The following is a 27,961-nucleotide window of genomic DNA, read 5'->3' as shown; positions in this document are numbered from 1 at the left end:
TTAAATTCAGTTCTACTTTATTTGTCATTATACTGACACGGGTGCATAGTATAGTGAAAAGTGTTTCTCATTAGTCTCTCAGGTGCAGCATATAAATAGAACAGCAGACAAGACAATCAACAATAACACAATAAGAGTAACAATGTGAACAACAGTATGGTGCCAGTGCAAAATTGTCAAAAACTGCAAATATACAAACAGAGAAAAGTATACAAACAGGACAAAAACAGTGCAAAAGTAATTCGGCGAACAGTGCAAAATCTATACGGCGGTTAATAAATAGTACAACTAGTACAGGTTTAAGTAAAATTTTGGCTTACGTTCAGTTGTTGTGTATGTAGTGGTGTTGGAGTACAGTCATTGTGGTGGAGGAAGAAGTGAGGAGAGATCGTAGTATGATGGGAGGGAGTGGGGGCGTCACCAGCTTGACGGCTCTGGGGAAAAAGCTATTTCGGAGTCTAGTTGTGTGAGACTGGAGCGTCTGGAACCTTCTACCAGATGTACAAACAAGTTATGACTAGGGTGAGTGGGGTCAGACATAATTTTGGTGGCTTTTTTCAAACTCCTGGTGTTGTAGATTTCCTGGATGGATGGTAAGGCACTGCCGATGATGTGTTGGGCAGGTTTGACCACCCGCTGCAGAGCCTTGCGGTCGGATGCGGTGCAGTTGCCGTACCAGACTGTGATGCAGCTGGTCAGTATGCTCTCCACCGTACATCTGTAGACGTTGGTGAGGATCCATGGATGGAGGCGTATTTTCTTCAGCCTGCTCAGGAAGTACAGCCTAGTACAGATGTGAACACCTAGGAATTTGAAGTTATTCACCATCTCCACTGTAGACCCTTCGATGTAGATGGGGGGGTGGACTGTTGCGTTTAGGTAACCAAGCTTGGACATGTTTGTACTACAAGCTTTTGTAAAAACAAAAATTGTTATAACAGCAATCACATTTCTGTGGTTAAGTACTAGATGTTTATTTTGTATGGGGGGGTGGACTTTTCCTTGTCTCCTGAAGTCTACGATCAGCTCTTTGGTTTTGCTGATGTTGAGACATAGGTTGTTGATTCAGCACCAGTCTGCAAGTTGTTCTGTCTCCTCCCTGTAGTAACTCTCACTGTTGTCAGTGATCAGGCTGTAGTATTAGTATCGTCAGCAGACTTGATGATGGTGTTTGTGCTGTACGTGGCAGTACAGTTATGGGTGAACAGGGAGTAAAGCAGTGGGCTGAGCAAACAGCCTTGAGGGGCACCGGTCTTAAGGGTGAGTGTGTTGGAGGTGAGGTCGCCAATCCTGACAGTCTGGGGTCTGATAGTGAGGAAGTCTAGGATCCAGCTACAGAGGGTGTAGACCTAGAGCCCTGGGTTTGGTAGCAAGGTTTATGGTTATGATGGTGTTAAATGCTGAGCTAAAGTCAATGAACAGCATTCTTGTATAGGTGTTCTTTTTAACCAGGTGGGTTAGTGTGGAGTTTAAAGCTATAAAGATTGGAGCGATTTGTGCGATTACCAAACTGGAGAGGATCAAGTGTTTTTGGAATGCTGGCTTTAATGTGTGGAATAAGTACTTTTTCAAAGCACTTCATTATGAATGGCGGTAGTCATTCAGGCATGTGGGTGCTGATTTTTTTGGTACTGGCACAATGGTGTTTGTCTTGAAGCAGCTAGGTACAGTGGCCTGGGCCAAGGACAGGTTGAAGATGTCAGTACAGACATCAGCTATCTGACAGGCACATGTTCTGAGTACCAGGCCAGGGATACTGTCAGGTCCAGCAGCTTTTTGTGAGTTCACTCCACTTAGTGATTTCCAGAATCTAGCTTGGATAGTGTGGGGGGTGGGGTGGCAGGGGAGTCAGTGGTCCAGTTGGCTTGTTCAGGGCTTTAACAAAACAGGGTATTAACAAAAAAACATTGATCACAGATGTATTATACCTAATAATCTGTAGTAATCAAATGAAATTAAGAAAAGAAAACATAAAGCACTCTTCTGAGGATGCCGGACGCAAATCCAGACACATACTGACACCTAGGGCCAATTTTGCCAGAATCCCATTAAACCGCCAATATATCATCGGACCGATGGGTAGAAACCAGAGTATTGAAATACTACAGTTATTTGTAGTACCGATTTTCCAAATTTTCTTAAATACTGCACATGATGGGAATTATGCAGGTGGAGGTCTTTTTTTCTGTATTAACATGGATTTTAATTGGCTGTGGTGTGAATACGTGTGAGTCCTGTGATGGACTGGTGTCACATGCAGGGTGTTACTCTGCTTTGCACCCTCTGCTTGCCAGGATGGTTCCAGTTCCACCACAGCCTTGAATCGAGTGGAGGGGTAGATCAGTGTAGCCATCAACTTACATGTTCCTCTTCGCAATGCAATGCAAAGGAAGCCAGCTGCTGTGATGCAGTTTTGTGCTCTTTCATGGCAGTTATGACCATTTTTTGCTCACTTGGTGAAACAACACTCTTTCTTTGCCTCCATTCCTTGACCTGTAATAGCAAGAAAATAAAATTAATATGCCAAACTGTAAAAATACCATATATATATACAGGGTTAGTCAAAATTGTCAACAAGTATAAATGCCAGTTATTTTACTAAAGCTTTATGTTCTCCTCCTCAGATGGCGAAGGATTGTAAGGTAACTGTTAGAAACCTTAATATTAATCCTTTCATTTGAAACCTCTTTTGTCACAGTAACCCAGGTAATTAATTTTTCATAAACGGTTCAAGTTAACAACAGCATTTTGACTAACCCTGTACATAAAATGTACTTTTCATGTTGTTTCATGTTTCATATTCTTGCCTACCCCTGGGTGCTGGGTGGCAATGCCTGCAGGGAAAGCATCACAACAAGCCGCCCACTTGTGTGTGTGTCCTCCCCAGTATCCGCTGCACATCTTTCTTTGCCGCACTCAGTGCCTTCCAGCAGTCTCTGGGACTTGGTTCAGGACTCTGCAGCTGTCTGTATCTGTGCACTAGGAGAGGGACAGAAGTGACAAAAGCACTGGCCTTGTTTGAACAAGGAGCAGAAAAGTTCAATTAAAAAACAATCTTCACTCATTTCTCCTCCCCCACTTTTCATTGTTATAACAACAATCACATTTCTGTGGTTAAGTACTAGATGTTTATTTTGTATGACCCCAAAGCATCAAATCTCTTCATGCAAGGGCCATTAGCATTCTGTGGAAGGTGAATCGCTCCCTCTAGCTGCCTTTGCTAGCACCTTTACACTTAAAAAAAAAAGAAAACCACAAAACACAAGCAGCAGAGCAGCCGATTCCATAAACATCCAAGGATTATTAACGTTTGCAAGCTTAAAAGGTGCATTTCAATAAGCTGGGAGATGGTGCACGAACCAGCCTGGTCTGTCTTCCTCTCTTCATAAGTGCTCTTTCCATCCCTTATCCATACTGCTTCTGTTCAAACGCAGGCAAACCGTTTCAGTAACGGTTTTGGCCAACTGCAATCTGGTCTTTGTACTTCTCGCGGGAAAGAGAGGTGTAGCAGACAAACCCTTTTTGTTTGCATATAGCACCTACAGTTGGTGATGGAATACAAAGGAAAGGCCCATTCTACAATTAAACACCGGATGTAACAGACAAGACAAGAAACAAGACAAAAGTCAAGGACAGGTTCCTGTCACGCCCTCTGCAGCCAGAGGGCACTCCTATTCTGTCCTGTCCCTAGTATCCTGTGCTTGCTCTCCTTCCAGTGTCTCTCTCTCTGGGGCTGTATATTTCCGTATCTCTCATTCACCTTCGCTCAGCATTGACGTTCGGATGTCCTGAGACCCGCCAAGCACCAGGTCGCTGCTCCGTCTGTGGCCTGAGGGCACAGGTTTCTATACGGCACTCCTGAACTCTGCACTGCTGAGCCCAGGCTAACTCCCCGTTCCACCACTTCGCATAGGGTCTTTTTCCACTGTCCTGCTTCTCCACGGTTCGTCCCTTCCGACATCCGTGACAGTTCCGAATTCAAGGCCACTAGTAATATTAGGGAGCGAGCACGAGAAAGTGCGAGGCAAGGCGTTCCTAAGGAGCTGCCAATACCAAGCAATGAGATGAGAACAGGAGAGGGTTTAAATGTGTCTGGATGTGGAGGGTGTGGTCACCAGTGAGCTGTCCTGATTGGTTAAGGGGTCTGATGTGCGGCGTTTGCGGGGACTGCCCCCAGCTGCTGCTTGATTGGGGCGAGACTGTTAGTGTGAAGGTCACTGATGGCAGCGGGTGTGACACATGATCTGTCTCTGGAATTAAATGGGAAAGTGCTGTCTTTTACCTCCTGATTGTGTTACTTTTTCCATTGTCTCTTTGACACAAAAAGGTAAATACACAACAGAGCAACTGAACCTTTCCTCTACTGGACAATGGTGTGGATCTCTTGCGGATGTATGGGGCAAAACAAAATTAGTCAGGAAAAAAAAATAGTTCCTATAACTGGTAGCATTTTACTTGACACTATGTCCTATTGCCATTTGAAAAAAGGTACTTGGTTTTCAGATTATATTCAAGTTTTCTCCTTATTTTCTCATTTTTTCTTCCCATAAAAATATTTCAGACTTTTGTTATTTGTGTATGCTGCTCTTCATCAAAAGGTTCATTTTCAGGGTCAGAGTCAGTGGTGTCAGAGTATCTATAATGATCGGGGTTACTGAAGTGCTGGCCTCTGAAGTCAATGGCTTCTCCACGGTTTTCGTAAAATGCAGTTTCACCTTGTAATTTGGAGAGAAGTTTTTGTTGGCGTTGTCTTTATTTGCTTTGTCCAAATCATTCTTTGTTAATGTCAGGATAAGATAACCCTTGTCGTTGTCTCCACGCTCTGTACTTTGAATTCCATCGAGTTCTTTGACTCCATTTTCAACCTTCTCCATATTTTCTTCTGGTCCGGGTATGAAGAAAGTGGTGATCCAGAAGTGGAACATTTTATCCTTTTTCCTCATCTTGTTTTGTTTGTGGAAAATCTCCACTTTGATGCCACCACACACAGGCAGGTTCTATTTAGTTACATGTGCTGCTCTCCTAGAGCATGTTAATGATTGACTGGAGGTTCAAGCAGCCATCCTTGACACATTCAATCCACAGGTCCTACGAGTGATCAGCCTCACTTTCCCACCTCTTCTCAAACCAGCTTTTACCTCAACATTTTCAATGTGAAATAACTGGCTCTGCACCTTTCAGCTCTCCTGATGTCAACAACCCTCCCTGGAACTTCAAACACTTGCAGCCACTTCATTTCCCCTGTCCTTCCCCTTCTTTCTTCATCTAACCTTATTCGCTCTGCTGTCTCCCTTTCCTTCTCTCAGTTTCCAGTTGAGCATCGATCCCACGGCACCTACAGCCCCAGACTATATTTGCTGTTTCACCTTTCCCCATCCCTCCTGTCCCCAAGCCCCACACAGCTTGGTAACGGGATGCTCTGGTCCAGGCCGTCTTGTTCTTGGTCCTCGCTATTCCTAGTGCCCACATCCTGGTCCCAGCCCTGCCTGCTACAGTGACGTGTTCCCCTGTGTTAGCATAGATAACTAAGTAGAAATGTAGGTATTGTGGTAATGATGACCCATTGATCATTTTAAAAATTGGCACATTATTTTGTTCTTCCTGTCTTTTCCCATGGCAAGGCCCTTAACCCCACCTGCTCCAGGGGCGCCGTATAAATGGGGTCTGACCCCAAGTGACTCTCCCTGTCTGTGTTTCTCCTGGAGAGCAAGCTGGGGTCTGCCAAAAGACAAATTCCCATTGCAAGTAATTGTGTATGGCCAATAAAGCAATCTTATCTTATCTGAATCCTACTTGAAGACAGGATTATAGTATCAGTGAAGAATGGGAAGCTCGGATGATTGGGTAGATTGTTTTTCTAGGCCTGTCTTTAAGACAAATTATTTAAAAACAGGTTAAAAAGACAGTTACACTAGGGGATCCATATTCCTGTTAGACTTTCATATGTGCTTTATTGGTTTTTGTGTGTTGATTGCAATCATAATTAGTGGTTGTTATTTGTAGCAACAATGCCTGTTATTTCACTTAGATTAAGTGTTTTTAAAGATTTCTAGTAATCTTTGTGTGCAGCCTGGTGGTGTCTGTGTGATTTCAAACTCCAAGTTAAAAATCCTATTTTTAGATCCTATTTTAAAATGTAAAGCCCACATTAGTAATGTTACAAAAACAGCCTTTTATCACCTTAAAATGTTGTGAAACTGCAGCCCTTACTCTCTCAGACTGATAGCTGAGAAGCGAATGCATGCATTTATAACTAGTAGGGTCAGCTACTGCGATGCCCTCTTGTCCAGTCTACCGTCTTCTGACCGAACCCAGAGGGAGAGCATATACTACATCTGTTTTGAAGTCCCTTCACCTGTTTCCCTGTTAGTTATCACTGATACTGATATATACAGTATCTCACTGAATGGATTGGCACCTGAATATACAGGTATGCCTGTATTGCACCCAAGGTTTGCTCCTGTCAGATCCTCCGACACTGGGCTTTTAGTTAGTGCAGGACCAAGACCCGTGGAGAGTGAGGAAGAATTTTAGCATTGGCCTTTTTTAAAGTTTATAAGATAGTGACTAGTTGGCTTTGAAAAATGCTTTTACCTAGCAACAGTATGAAAGAACGATTGCAAACATATTATTTGACTTTTTGATATTAATGCTACAACAGCAGAATGTCTAGCTCATTTCACACATTTTATTTATATACTTCCTTTTGTCTGTATACAAGGTAAAACTGCTTCTTAAGACGAACGTGGTCAATTACAAAGAAGTGTTTGTAGAAAGAAAAACAACCCCTAATATGAAAACTGTGAATTTGCTGTATAAAACTCGTTGCATTTACCATCTCGGTGGAGAGGTTCCTCACAGATCTGTATGAGAGGCTGCTCTCAGATCTGCATGATTGTATCCTCCCCATGCGCATGAATAAAGGACTCTGCTTGACCACACCTAACCTGAGTGAAGAGTTTTCTTTGGCAATTTCTAAACTTTTCTTCGACAAGAGGCAGTTTGATCTATAAGGTCCTAGTCTGACAGGGGAGTAGAGGGAATCGCAGCCTGTTGACACTTTTAAACGGAATCTTAAAACATACCTTTCCAGCCTGGCTCTTATAAAGGAGTGCCTTTTTACTTTACTGATTTCTTTTCACCTAATTTGATCTTATGTGTTCCATCCATCCTGTCACGCCCTCTGCAGCCAGAGGGCGCTCCTTCTCTGTCCTGTCCCTAGTTTCCAGTCTGCTGTCCTTCCTGTCCCTCTCTTTCCCTTGGGCTATATATTTCCGGGTCTTGTACTCTGTCCTCGCTCAGCTTTGACGTTCGGATGTCCTGAGACCTGCCTAGCACCAGGGCGCCCCACGTCCGCTCCCTGAGGGCATAGGTTTCTATACGGCATTCCTGAACTCTTTGCACTAATGAGCCCGGGCCTTTTTCCCGTCTCGCCGCTACGCATATGGGTCTTTTTCCGCTCTCCTGCTCCCCACGGTTAGTCCCTTTGGACGTCCGTGACACATCTGTCCTTTTTCTAAGCATTTCTTCCGATTCAGGGTTGCGGGGGAGCTGGAGCCTGGCCTAGGGACACAGACACCCACACGAACAGGAGGAGAACATAACTACACTGAGAGTGCACCCCTGGTGTGGACCTGAACACAGGGCCCCAGCGCTGAATAACCCTTGCTCCACTGTGCAGTGTGCTCTGAGGTTGTCCACACTGTTGTAACAGAAGAAATAAGGTTCTTGATCCCGAGATGAAGTAAAACAGATGAGTTTATTGCATGCAAGGAACAATAAAGCCGAAGTCTTGTTTCCCGCAAGAAACAACAAAACCGAAGTATTGTTCAACGTACTGTTACAAACTTTTGGGTTATATAGTGTTTTCTTCTCCGTTTCTGACGTCACTCGGTCTGATGGTAAAGAGGGGGGTTCATGGTATTTGGCCAGTTTACGATGTTCTGGGCAAATGGTCAGTTTAACATTACACCCAGGGGGGTTCCTAGCTTGCATCTGCAATCCTTATCAGTTAACCCCCTTTCCTGCCATAAACCCCAGCTTGTGACTTAGAAGTCTAAACCCCCTACAGAAAGGATTAAATTCAAACCCCCGTCTTCACATCTTTCTTCAACACAGAGGCATAACACACTTCAATGAGACAAACACTTCTATAGCATACTCAGCTGAGTGTAGCTTATACAGCTGCGCTGATTGTTCAAAAACAGTACATTTCCATACTGGGATTGCTGGATCACAACCAGCCTGTCGCGGATGTCGGAGAGCAAAAAAGACCCTGTGCGACCCTATGCTTAGCGGCAAAACGGGGGCTAGCCCAGGTTCAGGTTAGGTCAGACGATGTCGGGTAGAAACCTGTGCCCTCAGGCCGCGGAGGGGACGACCTGGTGCTAGGTGGGTCCCAAGACATCCGAACCCTCAATGCTGAGCGAGGAGGAAAGGGTGTCCCAGAAATATATAAACAGCCGGAATTTTTGTGTCATAGCGACAACGAAAGGCCAGCATGTAACTCTAATTCCAAAATAAAACAACCTGAAACCTAACTACATCTTTTGGAGCACCAACTACATACACAGAATCTTACAGTTACTATAAATCTTCAATTCGACTTCCACAGCATTTAAAAAAAAAAAACAGAAAGTCACAGCAAAATCAAAAATACAAACGTTGCAGGTCCTTTCATCCGAAAGACAGCAAACCTGTTTTTGCCAGAGAGGAGCCAGCTAATTCCTGACATCTGAAGCTCATGTGACGGAAAACAAGCTGGCAACAAATTGTCTTCATCACTCTGTTCTCCTCCCTATGGAGAACTGGTGTGTGGGGAGAGTACTGGCGCATCATCCAGGTGGAGCTGCGCACTGGTGGGGGTGGAGGGGAGTCCCCATTACCTGTAAAGAGCTTTGAGTGGCGTGTCTAGAAAAGCGCTGTACTACATACTGTAAGTATAAGGAATTATTCATGATTATTACACATTTGAAAGAGACAGGGTTCTAGAGGGTAATCCCAAAGTGTACTCCCTCTGTCACAATATATTTACTGTGGTTATGGTCTTATTATGGGTTTTAAGTTCGCAACATAGTGGATACAGCAAGCTGTGACACAGCGGAGAAAACTACTTTTCTTACTGCAGTACCGCCAGTCACCACTAGACACCCACGACACCAGCAATTACAGCCCTCTAGCCTTCGTCCCTGACATCCACATGCAAATGTGTTTTTCTCCCATCAGCACCACTGGTGTTTCTAATTGAGAGCCCTGCACTAAATGGTAACCCTGCTGCTTAAATATCCATTGCAGAACCATGCTGAAATCTCCATAGCACAGGTGCACATTTGTTTTCCTCTCTAAAGAATCATTTTCCTTGTCTCTTGACCGAGGTTTATCGCTCGCTCCTAAAACATTTATAAGAAAACCTCATCCGCGATTCCACACCGGCCCTTTATCTCCTTCAAAGATACCCGACGGCAAGCCACGCTCCTAAAACCAACGCATTGTCACAGAGCTAAACAAGGATCAAATGCACGCGCATTTCAAATCCGCTACAGAATACGTCAGCCGTGAACACAGACATTTTCAAAGGTAAGTCAACCATTCCTAACGACTCGTAATTCTAAATTTGTTCCACATTCATGCAGCACTTATATTTCTGTAATTTGAAGATCTTTCCATTTTCTAACCGCTTTATCTAATACAGGTCCACTGCAGAGCCAGAGCCTATTCTGGAAAATTACAGGCGCAAGGCAGGATGTACAGTACCCTGGACAGACACACACTAACACTCACATTAGGGGAACTTTTCTCAGAAACCACTTCATGTAGCACTTTATATTTGAACTGTGGGAGGACCCTGGAATACCCAGAAAAACCTCACACAAACAAACAAATGGCACACTGACAGCGGCCCAGGAATTGAACTCGGGGTCCAGCTGTGCTAATCATGTCACTCCTGTGCTGCCCTGCGTTTGCAGATGACATTTCACATTTGTTAAAATACGGTTGTGAATTGAGGTGGACATCTGTAGTTAGTGATGCTTACACTTTCCAGTTTGACAGCTCTACTCACAAGGTCTGGAAGAAAACGTAGAGTTTGGTGGTATTTACCTAGCTGCCCTTGAAATTTGAGGCAAGTTTTCTCAAGTCTCAAATGATTTTCGCAGCTGAAATAACTTCACTTTAAGACCATCATACTAAAGAGTAAACAATAAACAATGATGGGTCATTCCATACATACTGTACATCAACAGAAGAGGAAGGAGGAAAGGAGAAATAGGAAGACAGAATCCAAAAGGGAGGAAGAAGGACAGAGAAGGGAGACTCCAGGAAGTGAAGACGAAACGTAGTCAATTCAGTCATATTCCTTCTTTTCCTCAAAAGCTGAGCCATGGAAGAGATCCATTTTCTCATGAGTCATGGAACAAGATTTTGACTAGGTAATCTGAGCAGTATTATAAGAGAGCCTACAGTCTTATAAACTTGATTAATTATTGTTTTCAATATTGTGCCCTCAAGCTAAAAGCTTCCTCTCTTATTTTAGTGATGCTTTGTTAGAAGAGGAAAATTGGTTCCCATTCACTTGTGATCGTCTGTCTTTCAAAGAAGGAGACGGTTTTTAGTACCAGGTCAGGTCCATTATGATTTAAATAGCATAACCCACTTTTTTAAGTTTTGCTTCTGTTTATTGATTGTTGTGTTACTTATTATATTATTAATAAATATTTTGTTTTTCTGGTCTTACTTTGAACCTGATCATTACTGGATCTTCACACCTTTACCAAAGTGAAAAGGACACATACAGTATTGTGTTTAATTCCAGGATATTTCCTGTTATGGAGGGCATTATTGATCTTTATTATTATTTCCCACAGCATACAGGTGTAATACAAGTGTTTGTGCTTAATCTTAACTCTTTCTACCTACTCTTTTCTAAGAATAGTATTAACAGTGTAATTATTAAGTAATTAAACCTAGAGATGTTGAATTTAAATTCATTGGATCAGAGCAAAATGCAAAGAAGAGAGAAAGTAGCAGCTAACTGGGCTAATCACAGGCTGCTCCACTGCTGGTAGCTCATGTAACATCCATGAAGCTCTGGTACAGAGTAGTCTCCCACAGATCATCTCAGAAAGTAGCCTCTAATCCTGGGATCACTAAGAAATATACACTCTGAAGATTTAAGTCACCCCCAGTTCTGCTTCTCTGTAGAATTACCTAACATTGCCAGGTTACAGCAAGAATAGGAATATGACAAACATGTAAAACATCCCACTAACTACCCAGGTGATTATCATAATCCAATAAAAATGAAAGAAAAGACCATGTGCAGTCAGTGAATGCATTCACTTCACTGACGATGACCATGTTGTGACAAGATGCCACGCTGCCACAGTTATATGACAGGAAAGAGAGCACAGGCACAAAGTCTTTTTATGTTTTCAGAGTTACATACCTGTCACAATGCAAACACACAAATTATAGATCAGGGACTAGGAACACACTAATAATACATGATGATCTGTTCTATTTGTTACCTTAGGTCTAGAGCTTCTTATCTTTATCAACATGTTCTTACATTAAGGTTCAGCTGTTGCCATAAAGGTAAAGACTCCCGCACTCACATTCTGAGGTTACTTCACAGTAAAGGAGGCAATTAATCTTGTTTGGTTGAGGTATTTGTTCTCTGCTGCTGCTGTATTGTGATATTTTAAAACACCTTTCAGCATGTGAAATCGACTCATTCTACTCTTTTAAGCAGTACATTATAATAGCCATGGTTTTCCTTTAGCAGGCAGAATGTACGTATACCTCACAGTTTGACCACTGCCATTACCCATCAATGCTCAATAAATGAGGTTTCATAAGCCTGTCCATGACGGCACAGCAATGACATGACTACACTGCAAAACAAAACAACTGAATAACAAAGAAATATGCCCTGTGCACTTTCAGTTTCAGTGTGAGCTGTCGGGATGGCTGGTGTCTCCAGTGAATGATTCAGCACCAGGTATGACAACAATCACAAGGCAGTGTCTCTGAGTTCTCTTAGAACCAGTGGACAAAAAATAAAAAAGGTATCTGATTACTGTACATGAAATAAATAAATACTGCAGTGTCTAAGACATTTCACATTGTTCCGCTCTTTTTTCTGAATGCGCTGCCTTTTTCATGCAGAAACAAATCTGTGATCTTCTACTGAAACGTTACCCATTTTTGGTTTATGAATGTGAAAACATGCTGTTAAAAATGATGAACATCTGACGGGGGTCAATGTGATGGATCGACTACTGCAGCACTTCATACTGACGGGTCATGTGCAGTGGATCTTGGGTTGTTGTGATCAAGTGTTGAAAGACTGATCAGTTTGACAACCCTTCTTTCTTCTCACTCAGGTTGATTCAATAATCGTCAGAATTATTCTAATTGTAGAAATATAAGTGGAGACTTTGAGTGAACTGCCGGTGTTCATAGTATACATTTATTGTAACTCCTGTTTGTTTCTGAGACGTTTTTAAACAGCAATTCTTACACACAGCTTATATGATAAATGTGGAAGTTTAATCATTTCAGAAAAATGTAGAATGCTCTGCCGGCTTTGACACCTGTTTGGTCTCAATGTTTTTCAGCTTTCTGTTCTTTCTTAAATACAAATACTGCTTTTAAAATTGATCACAGAAGAAACATCAACTTCTCCATTATGTTTTTTTTTCAATTGTTCCAATCTGCAGTGTTAAGTTAAAATGCCTTTGTGACCATTTCCAAAAGAGTTCATTCTCTGTCACTCCTACTCCCACTCAAGATTGTCAGCCACTTGTAAATCTGCAGACAGCTAGCAAACATCCATCCATTTTCTCAGCCTCGCTATCCAGTACAGGATCACTGGAGGTGTCGCAGCCCAACCCCGCAAGCAACAGGTCCTGGATACACCCTGGATGGGATGCCAGGCCTTCGCAGGGGCACAGACCGACACACACACTCACAGCCTGGCCAGTTTTTCCCAGAAGAATTATCCACACAGTTGACCTCCTCTTTGGACTGTGGGAGAAAAACTGCAGCTTCTGCAGGAAACCCACGCAAACATGGGGAGAACATACAGACGCCACACAGACAGCACTGCAGGGGTTTAACACAGGGCTCCAGTACTGGCCTTTTATAATCTTTATTCAATTGATAGTTAACACAAAGAATGAGAATTCAAATAATCATTTACAGTAGATTCTATTTTTGTGTTATGCTTTAACGTAGTTGTGAAGGTGCTGTTATGAACACTGGTTGTGCAGGTTGTGATGGGAGTTGGTGCCATCGCCATAACAACAAAGGTCTGGCCCTGTCAGGCATGACATGTGAAGCACAAGAAAGAAGAAACCAAAATAACAAGACTGTTCACAGGTGGATCAGCAGGTGTGCAGGGCAGCACAGCAGTTAGCCAGAGGCATGCTAAAAATATACAATTCAATCAGAATAAAACCAGAGGACTTACAGATGCAGCCATTCAAAGTGAGCGGTACAGACACCGCGGTACAGATACCGCAGCTATGATGACACGGGATACCGCGGTGCGTGATTGGTTGACCGACAGGGGCACTAGTGGTCCGTTGGTCTGTCGTAGAAAGACTTACTGTAAACGTCTTTACTGTGCCCGTTGTAGATATTTAATTTTACCACTGAAGGGAAATCTTAGTAGCTTAGCATAAAAAGAATAGGAGCATACTGTAACGCGTGTGAAGGCCATAAACGATATTAATTTTGGAACGTAAACATACAGTATATAGCTGGTCTTGGTACTTTAAAGAAAAAAAAACACCGGTATTCCATTTCTCCCTAAACATTGTAAGCTTCGAAGTCTTTAACTAACGTGATACCGGAGTCAACAAGCATACTTTTAGAATTTGATTAAAAGGGAATATAATATGGAATCGCGTATCTCAAGAAATTAATAACGATATAATTATATTCATGTTGCAAAAGAACTGCAACGGACATAAAAACTCCCTTGCATGGTTTCATTACGACCAGAATCGGTCTTGAGATATTTTTAACTTGATTTACAGTATTTGAGAGGTATGTCTTAACACCGATACTACAGTGCTTAAGTACTGCTCACGTATATGTTTCTAGGTTTATATTATGCATTTCATACGGTCAAATTACTTTTGAGCAACTAATAAGAAGCGCGAAATGGCATGCGTTTTACTTTCGTTTTGTGCTGGGACCCGTGGATTGATTAGAGATATCAAGTACATACAAGTCATTTTTTAAATGTTGTAGTTCGTCTTGAAAAAATGTTACGAGTACATCATCTATCAACAATTACACAGGTTCTGTTTCCATATTGCGGATTTTGGTTACGTAATATTATTTTCTAGATTTCACGTTGTGAATATGATGGGATGTCTGATGGGATGTTTCTAAAAATCCATCCTCTGTAAAACGTCTTCTCTAGTTGTCCTGCATATGTATTCGCTAATGAAGCTGTGTGTTCTGAGCCTGGATCTCTACATTTCTGTATGAACCAGCTTAGAGGGCTAAAGACAGCTTGTGTTTAAATTGAGTGTAAGGCAATTTATGCTTCTAAAGTCATGGTCAGCATTTATCTTTGTACTGTGCTGTAAACTTGTTCTGTGCCAAGTCACATTATTTTATAGCGTTTTTAAAGCGTTATCAAATACGGTGTTACTGTAGTTTACTGAGTCCCATGTCACATGGTCTGTGATTGAAACCTGTAAAACCGGTTTAATTCGTCACAGCCAGCACTCTTCAGGTGTGAGGGTCTTCTGCTCAGAATGAAACGCTAAAATGTTTGTGTATATTCTAATGGTAGTGGGGGCGGGGTGTGTGGGAACAGGTTTGGTTGAAATTGCATTGATCAATGTTCTTCACACCTGAAACATTTTCTCTGAAAGCATTTTCTTCGCAGTTTAACCGATCTTGTTACAGCATGTTACAGTTTACTATTATTAACCATATTAATTTTAAGTGCTTAATGTAAAATCTTGTAAAAATATATTTTCATTGTTCAAATATACATTAAGTCTGACTATCATATAATAAGTTAAATACAAAACTAAAGAAAAAATAGGGTTAAATATAATTCAAAATATTTTGCTAACAATGTTAACTGTTTATGAATAATAAAATGTATTAACTAAGGAGTAGGATGGCACAGTTGTTAGTATGTTTTTTGTTTTTTTTAACCCAATCTCCGGGAAACCATTAGTACGATGGTGAATCGGAGATTCTCAACCCTTGCTGCGTACGACTGGAAAAGAATTCGTGATCGGATCAACGAAATGCTTCGTAGGAGGAGGCGGTCTTTTCCTCTTGTCTAACAGTCTGTCCACAAACAAAACATTCCTGTTAGACAAGAGGAATTGAAAAAAAAACAATGTTGTCAATGAAAACCGGTGTGTGTGTCTCTCCCTGCTGGATGTCCCTCTCACAAACTGCTGAATGAATAAAATAATTTTATTGAAAACGAGTTTGCGATTGTCTGGTCTTTAAATTCTGGAGATACGCGATTCCATATTATATTCCCTTTTAATCAAATTCTAAAAGTATGCTTGTTGACTCCGGTATCGCGTTAGTTAAAGACTTCGATGCTTAAAATGTTTAGGGAGAAATGGAATACTGGTGTGTATGTTTTCTTTAAAGTACCGAGACCAGCCATATACTGTATGTTTAAGTTCCAAAATTAATATCGTTTATGGGCTTCACACGCGTTGCAGTATGCTCAGGCACTAAGTAAAAGGAGATGCTTCGTATTGCTTGATTAATTTTAAAAACTAAGTTATAAATATAAAAATTGCAGGCGCTGCTCTGGTGCGTCGGCTCCTACATAGTGCCTGTCTGCCGTAAGCGTTACAATATACATACAGTACCCAACACTGCTTGTACCCATCTGTCATGCAAATAAAACACCTTGAATTGAATTGAATTGAGGGGAGAAGGGGGGGATACTAAAGCCAATACTGGCTCAATGGGCTTTGACGTGCTAATGCTTTGGTTTAACGGTCCGGGTGTGGCAGGCTTCCAATGTCAACTCGACTCGATTAGAAGACAATGAACGTATTTTAGCCCTAAATGAATTAATAGCAAACATGGTTTACATAAAATACATTTTTCCAAGAAAGTTTATAATAATACGATCTATAGTTGAAATCTGAGCCTACTTTAAAAATAAAGGAAAAGCATTTTCAGAGAGCAATCACGCTGCGTTTATGTAGAAAAAGTGATTAGGTTTATGAGCAATCTAATTACCTATTCGCTTAAAACGCTATATAAAATAAAGTTTATTTAGAGATGAATGATCAGTGTCGCAGTTTAAATAATGTGAGTCAGGAAACTAACACAGCGCCACCGGATTTAATAACGCAATAAAAACGCTATAAAATAATGTGACACAGTACAGCACAGTACAACAATACTGACCATGACTTTAGAAGCATAAATTACCTTACACTCAATTTAAACACAAGCTGTCTTTCTGTATGAACCTCTAAGCTGGTTCATACAGAAAATGTAGAAATGCATTAGCCTGATCATGATTAAAAAACACATAATTAAACACGCGTTTGCGATTTAAATCAGAACACGATTTAAATCAATATAAATGTTTATATTGTAACGCATACTGTCCAGCCTCCATTTCTCTATAAAAATTTACTGTTGCACACACACACACAATAGAAGCAGGAACCGCTGTCAGAAGGGAAGATATGTTCAAAATATTGCAAATATCGATCATGTTGCGATATTTTGAAATATAAAAGTCAATTGATTGTCCATAATATCGCTTACCTATTTTTTCGAAGAAATGTTTGTTAAAATAAAAGTCCAGCACCAGCTGGATTCGAACACACAACCTGCCAGTCACGCACCTAGACCAGTAGGCTACAAGAGAGCTCGCATGAACAGGCAGGCGAAACAGCCCTACATAGCTCTGCCGCAGTACACGGATATAATCATACCGTTATTAAATTCTTTAGATACGCGATTCCATATTATATTCCCTTTTAATCAAATTCTAAAAGTATGCTTGTTGACTCCGGTATCACGTTAGTTAAAGACTTCGAAGCTTACAATGTTTAGGGAGAAATGGAATACCGGTGTGTATTTTTCCTTGTGATATTTTAAGCTCTAGTTGAATGATAGGTGTCGCATTTTAAATCATTCTCGTAGCTAGAAATTATGAAACGCCCTGTTAAAAGCAAGGAAGTTTTTATGCCCCGTTGAAGTAAAACAAAATGCCTGACAAAGTATGGCTTGGACAGATTCCAAGTGCTTGTACAAATGTGCTAAAGAAATTATACTTTGAGTATACAGCTTGTCCAAAGTCATCCATTATTAATACTATTAGTAATATCTTCAGTAAAGGCTTTGATGCATAAATATTTCTGATAAAGGTAGGTTGTGTACTTTTGTCCAACTGAGCAATCTTGCTTTCATAAAATATACCAACATTTTAATGACTGATGATTAACATGCTGTAATACACAGTTCAAAATTAAAGGCTCAAATGCTGTACATGAGAGGTTAAGCTCCCCCTGGCGGTTTTACAAGGCGACGCAGGATAGTTAGTCACGTGACACACGTGAAACGCGTGATACCGCGTGATACTGTGACACGCCCACCGGAGTATGCCGCGAAATACCTCACCCATTTTGAATGGCTGCATCTGTAGGGTGCAGATGGTTACCTAAGATAGCCTATAAAAGGCACCATCTGTCAGAAGAGATGTAAAAGAGCAAAACTCTCTATGGTCATTAGAAATCCCAGGGTGATTCTCGAAAAGAGTAGGGGTGTTACCATGGTGTCCTGACCAGATTTAGTCCTTATCGATCAAGGCCTCCTAGTAATAGCCATCTATGAATTGGCTTAATCACTCTGTTCTTATCCCCACTGAGGTGTGTGGGGAGTGTACTGGCGCACTATGGGTACGGTTGCATCATTCATGTGGATGCTGCACATTGGTGGTGGAGGGGATCTCCATTACCTGTAAAGCGTTGGGAATGGAGTGTCCAGAAAAGTGCTATATAAGTGTAAAGAATGTATTATTATAAATGGCTTGTATTCCTTTTTACATAAAGGCATTTTACATTACTGTAATTCTACTTTACAGAGTAATAGGACACAATTACTCCCACGAGATGGTCATACCATACCAGATCCACCACCATTTATTTGATGCATTAAACACATATGCTGTTTCTGTGATGTACCTGCAATACAGGCGCCGTCTATTTGATTACATGTGTAAGAGCTCTCATTTGCTTTAAATTCCACATAATAAAGTACTGATTTTAAGATGTCCTTTGTAGCAGAAAGATATTGGTAATTAGTATTAAGATTAATATAATACAAATCTTGTCAATTGTGCTTTAGTTGTTTTAAAATATGAATCCTTTTTTGTGGGGTTTTTCCATTATTTTGTCCACACCATATATCTAGTGGTCCGGGGACCACTGACACCAAGTCACAGAGGCGGTGGACCACCTACAGTATGCCTATGTCCGTTTCTTCCCCTGTAAAAATCATCACCCATAAAAGTACTAAAAATAACCAATATTGAATTCAATTTTATGAAAAGTACTAATATTTTTTACAAACAAAGCTGTATATTTTGCAAATGTCTTTATTAAAAAGTTAATGTGAAGAATAGAGCTGCTTTTGTTGAGCAATCGGAGAAGTGATATCTGGATGCAAGCTGGACAACTTTAGACTCTTGTCTGGAAGCAGATGAAGACACATCAAGCACACCTTCTGCTTCCTTGCACATCAGAGTTATCAAGCTGTTGGAATAAGAATTCCAGCACTGCTGGTACGGTTCACAAATTACCTCACTCGCATTTTCACTTCTATTCTCGATCGTTAGGAGACCAACGATCTCCTAATAGCTTCTGATTCTGGTTCTCTTTCCATACTCATCCTTCTTGATCTCAGTGCTGCCTTTGACACTGTTGACCATAACATCTTGCTTTCTCGTCTCGAGACTGTGTTTGGAGTCTCTGACACTGCCCTCAAATGGTTTAAGTCTTACCTCACTGATCGCTGTCACTTTGTCTCTCTCAATGGGTACAGGTCTGAAATTGGTCCTGTCAAGTCTGGTGTCCCTCAGGGCTCAATACTGGGCCCTTGCTCTTCAGCATTTACATGTTCCCACTTGGTCAGCTTTTAAGATCACATGGCCTCAGCTTTCATTTTTACGCTGACGATACTCAAATATACATCCATACCAAACCCGACACTGATGTGGCTGTCTCTATTCTATCTAATTGCATCTCTGACATAAAAATTTGGATGACTCAAAACTTCCTTCATCTTAATTGTGACAAGACTGAAGTCATGCTTATTGGTATCCCCCATCAACTTCGTAAAGCCAGTCCTGTAACCCTGTCTGTAGATGGCTCTGTACTTGAGCTCCAATCAAAATTGAAAAACCTTGGGGTTATATTCGATTCTGGCTTAACATTCGACCCACATGTACAGCATACTGTCAAAACATCTTTTTTTCACCTTAGAAATATCGCAAGACTACGCCCTATGCTATCATTAACTGTGGCTGAAAAGCTGATCAACATATTTGTATTCTCTCGAATTGACTACTGCAATGCTCTGCTCCCTGGGGTATCTAAATCTACTCTGAACAAGCTGCAGTATGTCCAAAATTCAGCAGCCAGAATCCTGACCAGGTCTAGTGCAAGTGTTCACATTACTCCTATCCTGGAGTCCTTGCACTGGCTTCCGGTCAAATTCCGCGTAGACTTTAAAATCCTCATGCTCACCTACAAGGCTTTACATGGCTTGGCACCTCAATACCTGTCTGAACTTTTATCGCCCTACTCCCCACCTCGCAACCTCCGCTCTTCAAATTCTGCCCTCCTTACTGTCCCCCAAGCCCGTCTACATTGTATGGGCAACAGGGCCTTCTCCTGCTATGCCCCCAAGCTCTGGAACTCTTTGCCCAAGGATATTAGAGAGTCACCTTCTCTAAACTCCTTCAAATCCAGACTCAAAACCCTCCTTTTCAGAAAAGCCTTTACTTAACTGGTTCCATTCTTCACCCCTCTGCTCTTCTTAATACCATCTTCCACGGTCTCCTCTATTGTTATTGTTGTATTGTTGTAATTATAATTGTGTCCTGTCTTGTGAAATTTTCTTATTTATTGTTGTAGTCTTCTTATTTATTGTTATTGTCATCCTGTAAAGCGCTTTGAGAAGCCACCTTTAAAGGCGCTATATAAAATAAAGTTTATTATTATTATATTATTCTGCATCTTACTCGCATTTGTGTTGTCACTATCATTGCTATTTTTGCGTTTCAGAGTCCCAGATTTGAGCCAGTGCTCCATCATAAAGGTTCTGCTTCTTTAAATGACACGTTCAAATTTTATAACTTTCAAACTCAAAGTAAGACATTATCATAATAATTAATAATTGCTTATTCTTATATAGTTCTTTTCTTCAAGCTCCACCCAAAGCGCTTTACAGGTAATGTAACCACCTGCATCCACCTTATAAGAGAAATTCAGGCTCTTAGAGCAGAAAGTGCCTTTTATTCCCAGCACACCAGGAAAGACACCGGCGCACAAATACAGCGTCACCTGGCTATAACACACTCAGGTTACTTGGGGTACAGGTACTATAAGGTTGCTAAGTGGGTATAAAAGGGTGTAAACGGGGATAACTATTTCCACAACTCAACAGCCCACAACAATGTGCAACCGCTCCAGATGGTCAACCCGCGCTGGCCAGTAGCCCTCAGTCCCCCCTTGGGCTCCTCTTCCCATCCTGCCCCTCGCCGCGCACATCTGCCGGGCGCTCTTCGCCCACAACGCCTGGCGAGGGCGCCACGATATTCAAAGGTTTTTTTTTGCCTTTTTTTATTAAACGTATAGAATTTACAAATATAACTACAAACTACAAATAGAGGATCAGAAACAGGTACAAGAGGAAAAAACACAACAGAAAAAAAATTTAACCGCCAGAGGTAATGAAGTAAATTATGTGATAATATTGTATTTTTTACATATATCATGTTTTCCTTGCTTTATTATTTCTCAATTATTTATAGAATTTAACATGCATGCGAATTATAGAATTAAATTATAGAATTTAACACGTTTCATGCATGCGTTTCCTGTATAAAATAAAAATCAGCACTCACTTTTTTACAAAACAAAAAAAAACATTTTTCTTTTTACAACATATTGAGTACCTCTGGCATTCATGAAAAAGACATACACAAAAGCAGATAACTAACTCTAAGATTGTCTAAATTATTGAGTTTTTCAAGAACCAGAACTACTGTATAACAGTCCTTAATACACAACTACAACATTCCAAACTAACACTAAATAAACACTAGTATATACTGCTCCAACAAATGTAATCAAACATAATCATTAACTGAGCAGTCACTGTGAGCGAATCTCCTTCCTGTCCACAGAGGCCCTCACTCCCACAAAGCAGGCTCTCCTCCCCTCTCTTCTGGCAGCTTCAGCCTGGGGCCACAGCTGGTTCCTGGTGCTCCTGTCCGCGGCAGACAGGTCCTCTGCAAACATCAGTTTGTTCTCATTCAAATACTCATTCCCTCTCGCCGCTCGCCACAGCGTTTCCCTTGCCATTCTCTTGGTGAACTGTATTTTAATCGATCTGGGGTGCACAGACATGTTCGCTCTCCCGAGCCTGTGAACAGTGTCAATGGCCGATATCACGTCCTCCTGGTCCGGCAGGGTCCTTTTACAGATACCCTTCACTGTTACAACAATGTCCTCATCACGTTCCTCCTTAACTCCAAGTCATTTTAAATTCCATCGTCGACGGTATCTGTCTGCATCGTTCGCTTTCAATTCAAGTTCTTTTATTTGTTTTTCTTGTTCAGTATTCACTCGTTTAAGATCTTTTACTTCACTTTTTAAGTCCTCAGCCTCTTTAAACACACAGACCATGGACTTTTTAAGACCTTCAATTCCAACTGTATTAAATCGAATCATTTTCTTCAGCTCACCCGTGTTCTGTGCCATCATGTTGAAGAAGTTGGTCTGGAGCTCCTCAAGCGTCAGCTCGCCCCCCGGGTTTTCACAGGTGTGCTGGGCAGGGACTCAGGCTCTTCCTCCGGCAGCTGAGTCTCACTCGGGCTGCGAGCGCTCGGGTACGAGTGCATCTCCAGTACTCTTTCCACGTCTCCTCCAGCTGCTTCACTTTTTTCTTTAGTTGCCATCAATCGAAGACCCAGCACTCGCTTTTCTTTTCCCAGTGCTACTCATATCGAAATTCTTAAACCTCCCCAAATTTTTTTTTTCAATTATAACCGAAGTTTAAACAACTAGTGTTAAGTCCTTATTTTTCTGTAGTCAAAAAAAGCAAAGAAATAACATTCAGGTCATGTAAAACTAAAAAAAACTCCTCAGCCTCTCGCTTAGTGTTTATTCAAAAGTAAGACCCAAACGGTACGAACAATAGTAAGTGCACTCTTGCATATCAAAACATAAACTGTATAACCACGCAATCATGACAACTAGTGATGCGCGGGTTGACTCGGGTTCCCCCCAAAAAATATTTTAGATCGGGTTGGGCAGGTGCAGGTAAAAAAAGCCGACCCGTGCATCACTAACGACAACAGACTGCTGCAGGGTGGCAAGGACACCGTCACCAAACTGACTGTCTCGTTTTCAGCGTGTAACATTTCATTCATGGTGCATGAAACTAAAACACTGAAGCCACGGGCGTGGATGGGGAGACTGTAGAGGTGAGGTGGTCCGCCATAACTCATGCTTCATTCAAACACCAAGGCAACAGAAGGGTACAGCCAAGGAGAAAGAATGGAAAATCTGCCCTTTCGGCAGACCCTCAAGCCAGCTAAGCCTACGACTAGACTGGTGCTCGCCCCATTACTGACACACACAGTCCTCTTAACTCCTGGTGAAACTCCGATACCTAGAACCAACACAAGTCCCTCCTCCCACTTTTTACAGCTTGCAGTTCTTAACAGTGCTCCTAGGGGGAGCCCCTTCATAGCGGACACTACAATATTCCTCTTCTCACTCAAACTTAAACAGCGCAGACTTGTTTTAAGAAAAATTATTAGGTCAGCCCGCAGACCACCAGTGGTCCGAGGAGCGCGGGCCAGGTGGTTCACACTTTGAGAACCACTGCTCTAAAGCACACTAAATAGTGATGTAGAGCTGCAGTATATGAGCAAATAATAGAACTAACAGAACTAATAGAACTTTAATGTCTTTCTCTGTCTTTTGAAATTTGAAGTCTGAACACCGCAGAAGGTTTAAAGAGGTGGAATTAGATTCCAGCTGCCCCAGAAATTGATTTAAACTCTTGCATTGATTTGCACATGACATTCAATTTAATAATAATGGCAATATGTTTGGGAAGTTTAATCCTAGGAGAGGTGATTATGGATTGCATTACTTCATTACTTACTTACTATCCCAGGAGATGAAATTAGATATTTAATCTCATTATGAGCAACTGCAGACTCCTCCATGAGCCGTCAGATGGGAACAGATATAAATACTACACAGAGGGAAAGCTGAGCTCTGAGGAACATCACAGCACTAATGCCTTGCCTGAATACATCACAAGAGACTGAGTTTCAGAATTCAGATGTTCATAATATTGACCGACTCATCAACAGACTCAATACATATAACATCATTGATCAAGTCTACTGTATATCACTGAGCACTATGATCCAAAATGTACTTATTGCATCACCTCACACCTCATGATGACCCTGGAAATTGTTCGCTATTTTGTGTTGCATTGGATACGACCAGAAACACAGATGTACTGTTAAACACCTTCTCCAATCCTCCTTCTTACAAGTTTTTAATGTCCGACACCTCACATCTCTTGGTGGTGATGACTTAGTGCAACAAAGAGAACTCCAAGTTAAAACCACAGAGAGAAAAGCGCTATATAAGTGTGAGGGAATGTTATAATTTTATGAAAACTGACAAACTGCTTATCTTTTAGTTTTCTAACTGCTTATAACATTGGCAAGTGGGAACATACGAGGCGGGCATCTATAGGTCAGTGGAAAAGTACAGCTCATGTCTTAAATATAGTAAAAAGGGAAGTAGAATGTCTTGTTTTGCAAATGTAAGCAATAACTTAAGTCTCAATAACTAGTTGTTTTCCGTTATCCAAGCTTGACTAAGAACTAATGGTTCGTTTTAGCGATTAGGTAATCTATGTTAGAGCTAGGAAGTTTGTCTGTTACTCTGTATAAAAAGCGCTGAGGAACATCTTTCGGGGAGACTAGTTTTTACAAGCTGATCTCCTGTATGCATACGAATAAACAGCTCTTCTTTCACCAACACCCGGACAAGTGTCTACAAGTGTTAGCAATTATTATTATTATTGACTGCTATTTAACAGCCAAGCATTCAAGAGACCGAAATGTTCCCCTTTAGATCCCCTATCCCAGTCTATTAATGTTGGAAATGAAGTCTCGTTTGCAGTGTCACTTAAATGCTTTGATGCCAACTCCATGTGGGATTTAACATGGGTTTGACACTCAGCCATACAGGCCAGCTTTGTGGAGTGACTGGGATATTGTTTACTTATGGACATTTTCTCACTTCTCAGCCACTGGCCTCCCTAACCAGTTTCTTCTTTTCAGCTGGTCAGATTGGAAGGACTGGTATGTCACATCTTCCTCTTCTTAATGACTACATGACTGTGCTCGATATTCAGTGCCTTTAATTTTTTTAGAACCTTTGTCCTTATCTATGCATTTTAACAATTTTATCCCTTGTAATTTCTTGTTTTGAAAGCTTCTTGGTCTCCATGGGTCCATCAATTGTAGCAAGCAAAATGTAGACTTAGACACAAACATGCGCGTGCACACACACACACACACACACACACACACACACACACACACACACACACACACACACACACACACACACACCAGGGCTAACTTTTCCAGAAGGCAATTAACATACCAGCATGTCTTTGGACATACTGGCAATGTGGGTCACAAATGGGAAATGCAAATAAATTCAGGGAGAGATCTAGGATTTGTGGTCAAGAGAACAAGCCAGAATCAAGCCAGCAAAATACAAAACAAGAGAGTTTTCAAAGCCCAGAGAGTATAGTACAAAGGAAGGGAATAAAGAGGTTGGGAATACAAATCTATATAGGAGCCCAGAGCAGAGTCTTATTAATGTCTAACAAGATAGAGGTTGGTGACTTAATAGTGACTGGGACATTGTTTATTCACAGATATTTGTCACATCTCAGCCATTGGCCAGTTTCCTCTTTGCCTGGCTGGTCAGATTTGGAGGACAGGTACTGTATGTCACACTTTCCACTTCTGAATGATCACCTTTGCAGTGTTCAAAAGAATATTCAGTGTCTTCAAAACTCTTTTGCACCTTTGTCCTGAATTATGCCTTTTGACATGGTAGGTTTGAAAGATCCATGGATTCTTTGGTTGACATTAACATTGAAATTCTCCACCTAAACCAGGGACTTTACAGAAAGAGGTGTGCTGTATTTTGGAGTTATGTGAACACTATTATTGCAAACCGAGGTAATTCAACTGTCTGTGTGACTTGTCAACATAATTTTCTGAAAGTGTACTAATTTAGGATTGAAACTGCAAATTTATATTCTGTGCTTTGTATTTCCAAGGTTTGTATAATTATTGATGAGACCCCAGTGTATCCTGTTAGCCCGGATCGTGGTCACCGGTGACCACGCCTGTCTCCCCAGATGCCACTTTGTTTTAAAAGATAAACGCAAGATAAACAACATTTTTTTCAAACCGCTCCACAAATGTTCTCACATGCACGTATTCTCCAATATCATAACAGCAAAACCATAAAGTTTGTTTCCACAGATATGACAGTATTATGCAATAAACCAATAAATTAATGAACCAGCAGAATCCCAATAAAAACACCCTGCCACCCGGCCAGCACAGCATGTCAATATCATACATTTTTACCAACAAAACTGCAAAAGCAAAAACCAGCAGAAATATATATATGTCCCATGTTCTTACCTTGTTCTGAAGCATGATATATATCCAAAATAACCCAGACTAGCTTATCTCCAGACGTGCAGACTATTGAACATTATTGATTACGTAATAAATGTTTGAAGAACGACCTCTAGAAATAAGGCGATCTGATTGGTAAAAACCGCTGTCATTCATTGTATTTTCAGCCAGTCAGAGGCCTTAGGGGGTAAGACTTCCTCTAGAAGCTTCAGGCTGCATTCCGCCTGCCTTTAACCTGTAAATCTTTGACTCAGAAAGGGTAATCAATCAGTTTTTTATCAGTTTCTTATCAGTGCTCCTTTTTTTCACACCAGAAGGCAACTCTGAGTTTTTTTTTCATTGCATAACAGCAGATAAAGGCTCTCTAGCAGTGTCTTAAGGTTTTTATAACAATTGCAATGGTTATTATTCTTATTTTCAATATTTTTATGATTTTTTATTAATTAATTTATTTATTTATTTCATTCCAGGTCCAGTCTTCACAAAACATGATGTAGATTTTTTTCTAATTGATCAATTTGTCCCAGATTTTTATCCAAGCTAGTAGTCACATAGAACAAGGTTTTCAAATCATTTCCAGGCCCTTGACATGTTTGTCTGCTTAGTGGACAAATTTGACAAAGTGTCTTTTCTATGCCAATGGAAACAGTCAACAGCCAAAAATATCCCAGCTGTCTGCAATGATGACTTTCAGTTACATGTATCTTTCAGTCTGTTGCAGATAGATCCAGAGCAATCAGCTCCTTCCCCTGGCCCTAGAACTGCACCAGGAGAGGTGCTACTGTATGTTGTCAGTCAATGCAGAGACTGAGCTGTGCTCCCGTTCAGTGCACAATGACAGTCACAAGCAAGAGACGTTTCCAAGCAACCAGCAACTTTGTTATTTTCCACTTAGTGGAATATCACAGCAATATGAACAAACACCTAAAATGAACATTTCTGAAGGTTAGGATGTTTCACTCCAAACTGAATAGGATCTAACTGGGTCAAAAATGTCAAGTCAGGACATTCAGGAAGGATGCTATCAGTACTAAGATATTTAGACCCCAGTACAGTTGCCTGGGTTGGACAAGGCAGGTTAATTAAGAGACACTTTTCCCTTTCACCCTGAAGGTCTGAACTCTATACTTTACATTAAAAAAGATTAAAATGTACTATATGTCTGCATGGGGCAATAACACATCTAAATAAAACAGTAATACAGTACATATCAGCAACATCCACCATCCAGACTGTTGTTACATACTGTCCACAGGAGGTAGACAAAGACAACAACTGGTATTGCTTTGGGCTTTATTGATTAAAATAGATTCATCTGAGTGATATAGTTATTTAAAACAACTTATTAAAATAATAAGAGAAGAATTCTCAAAGCATATGGTGCAGTTTTGCACCTGTTACTTTCTCAAGACTCCTCAGCCCTGACACATCAACTCTGTATTATCCTCTGTGGCTCGAGGAAGGAGCTATTAGTGATGCTGGTAAACAGGGAATCTAATGTCTTAACACTAGTTACTTTTTACCTTTGTGTTGCTCCAGTGTCTGTTACGCATTCCACTCGCGCGTCTCTTCCTTCTTGCATTCCCACGCGCACACCCTGTAAAACAAGCTCACGCCGCAAGTAAACGCCAATCACCTTTCTCTCCCGTCTCTAGTTTAGTTCTCCTTTTTCCTCACTTCCCCCCCTCACTATTGCGGATTCTCTTCGAGCTCCCTAGTGCGCGTTTATCTCTTGCTTTTCTCCGGTTTTCGATCTTCTTGCCTGCTTCTCGTTTTCGGTTTCGCCTTGTCATTTGGATTGCTGCTTCCTCGGTTGTACTTCCGTGTTCTGACCTACTCGCCTGCTTCTTGGGTTCGATTTCGCCTAGTGTTTTTGGATAGTTGCTTCCTCCTTGTCTCTCCGTGTTCAGACCTACTCACCTGCCTCCTGCTTTTCGTTTT

At 41.2% G+C, this 27,961-nt stretch overlaps 2 long non-coding RNA genes across 2 annotated transcripts; one reads left to right on the top strand and one right to left on the bottom strand.

Annotated features, from left to right (window-relative positions):
- Positions 1-27,961, bottom strand: LOC148647710 (uncharacterized). The gene is made up of 3 exons (XR_015926683.1): positions 27,544-27,961; positions 2,812-2,979; positions 1-2,493 (listed from the first exon to the last, which is right to left on the bottom strand). It is a non-coding gene; the product is annotated as an uncharacterized LOC148647710 (long non-coding RNA).
- On the top strand, positions 8,769-10,731 carry LOC148647711 (uncharacterized). Its single transcript, XR_015926696.1, has 2 exons — positions 8,769-9,576; positions 10,155-10,731. It is a non-coding gene; the product is annotated as an uncharacterized LOC148647711 (long non-coding RNA).

This window comes from Lepisosteus platostomus, chromosome 15, assembly GCF_059453375.1.
Source record: "Lepisosteus platostomus isolate fLepPlt1 chromosome 15, fLepPlt1.hap1, whole genome shotgun sequence".
In the NCBI taxonomy this organism is placed as follows: Eukaryota; Metazoa; Chordata; class Actinopteri; order Semionotiformes; family Lepisosteidae; genus Lepisosteus; species Lepisosteus platostomus.
The sequence above is the reverse complement of the archived record's forward strand: the minus strand, read 5'-3'. Positions and strand labels throughout refer to the sequence as shown.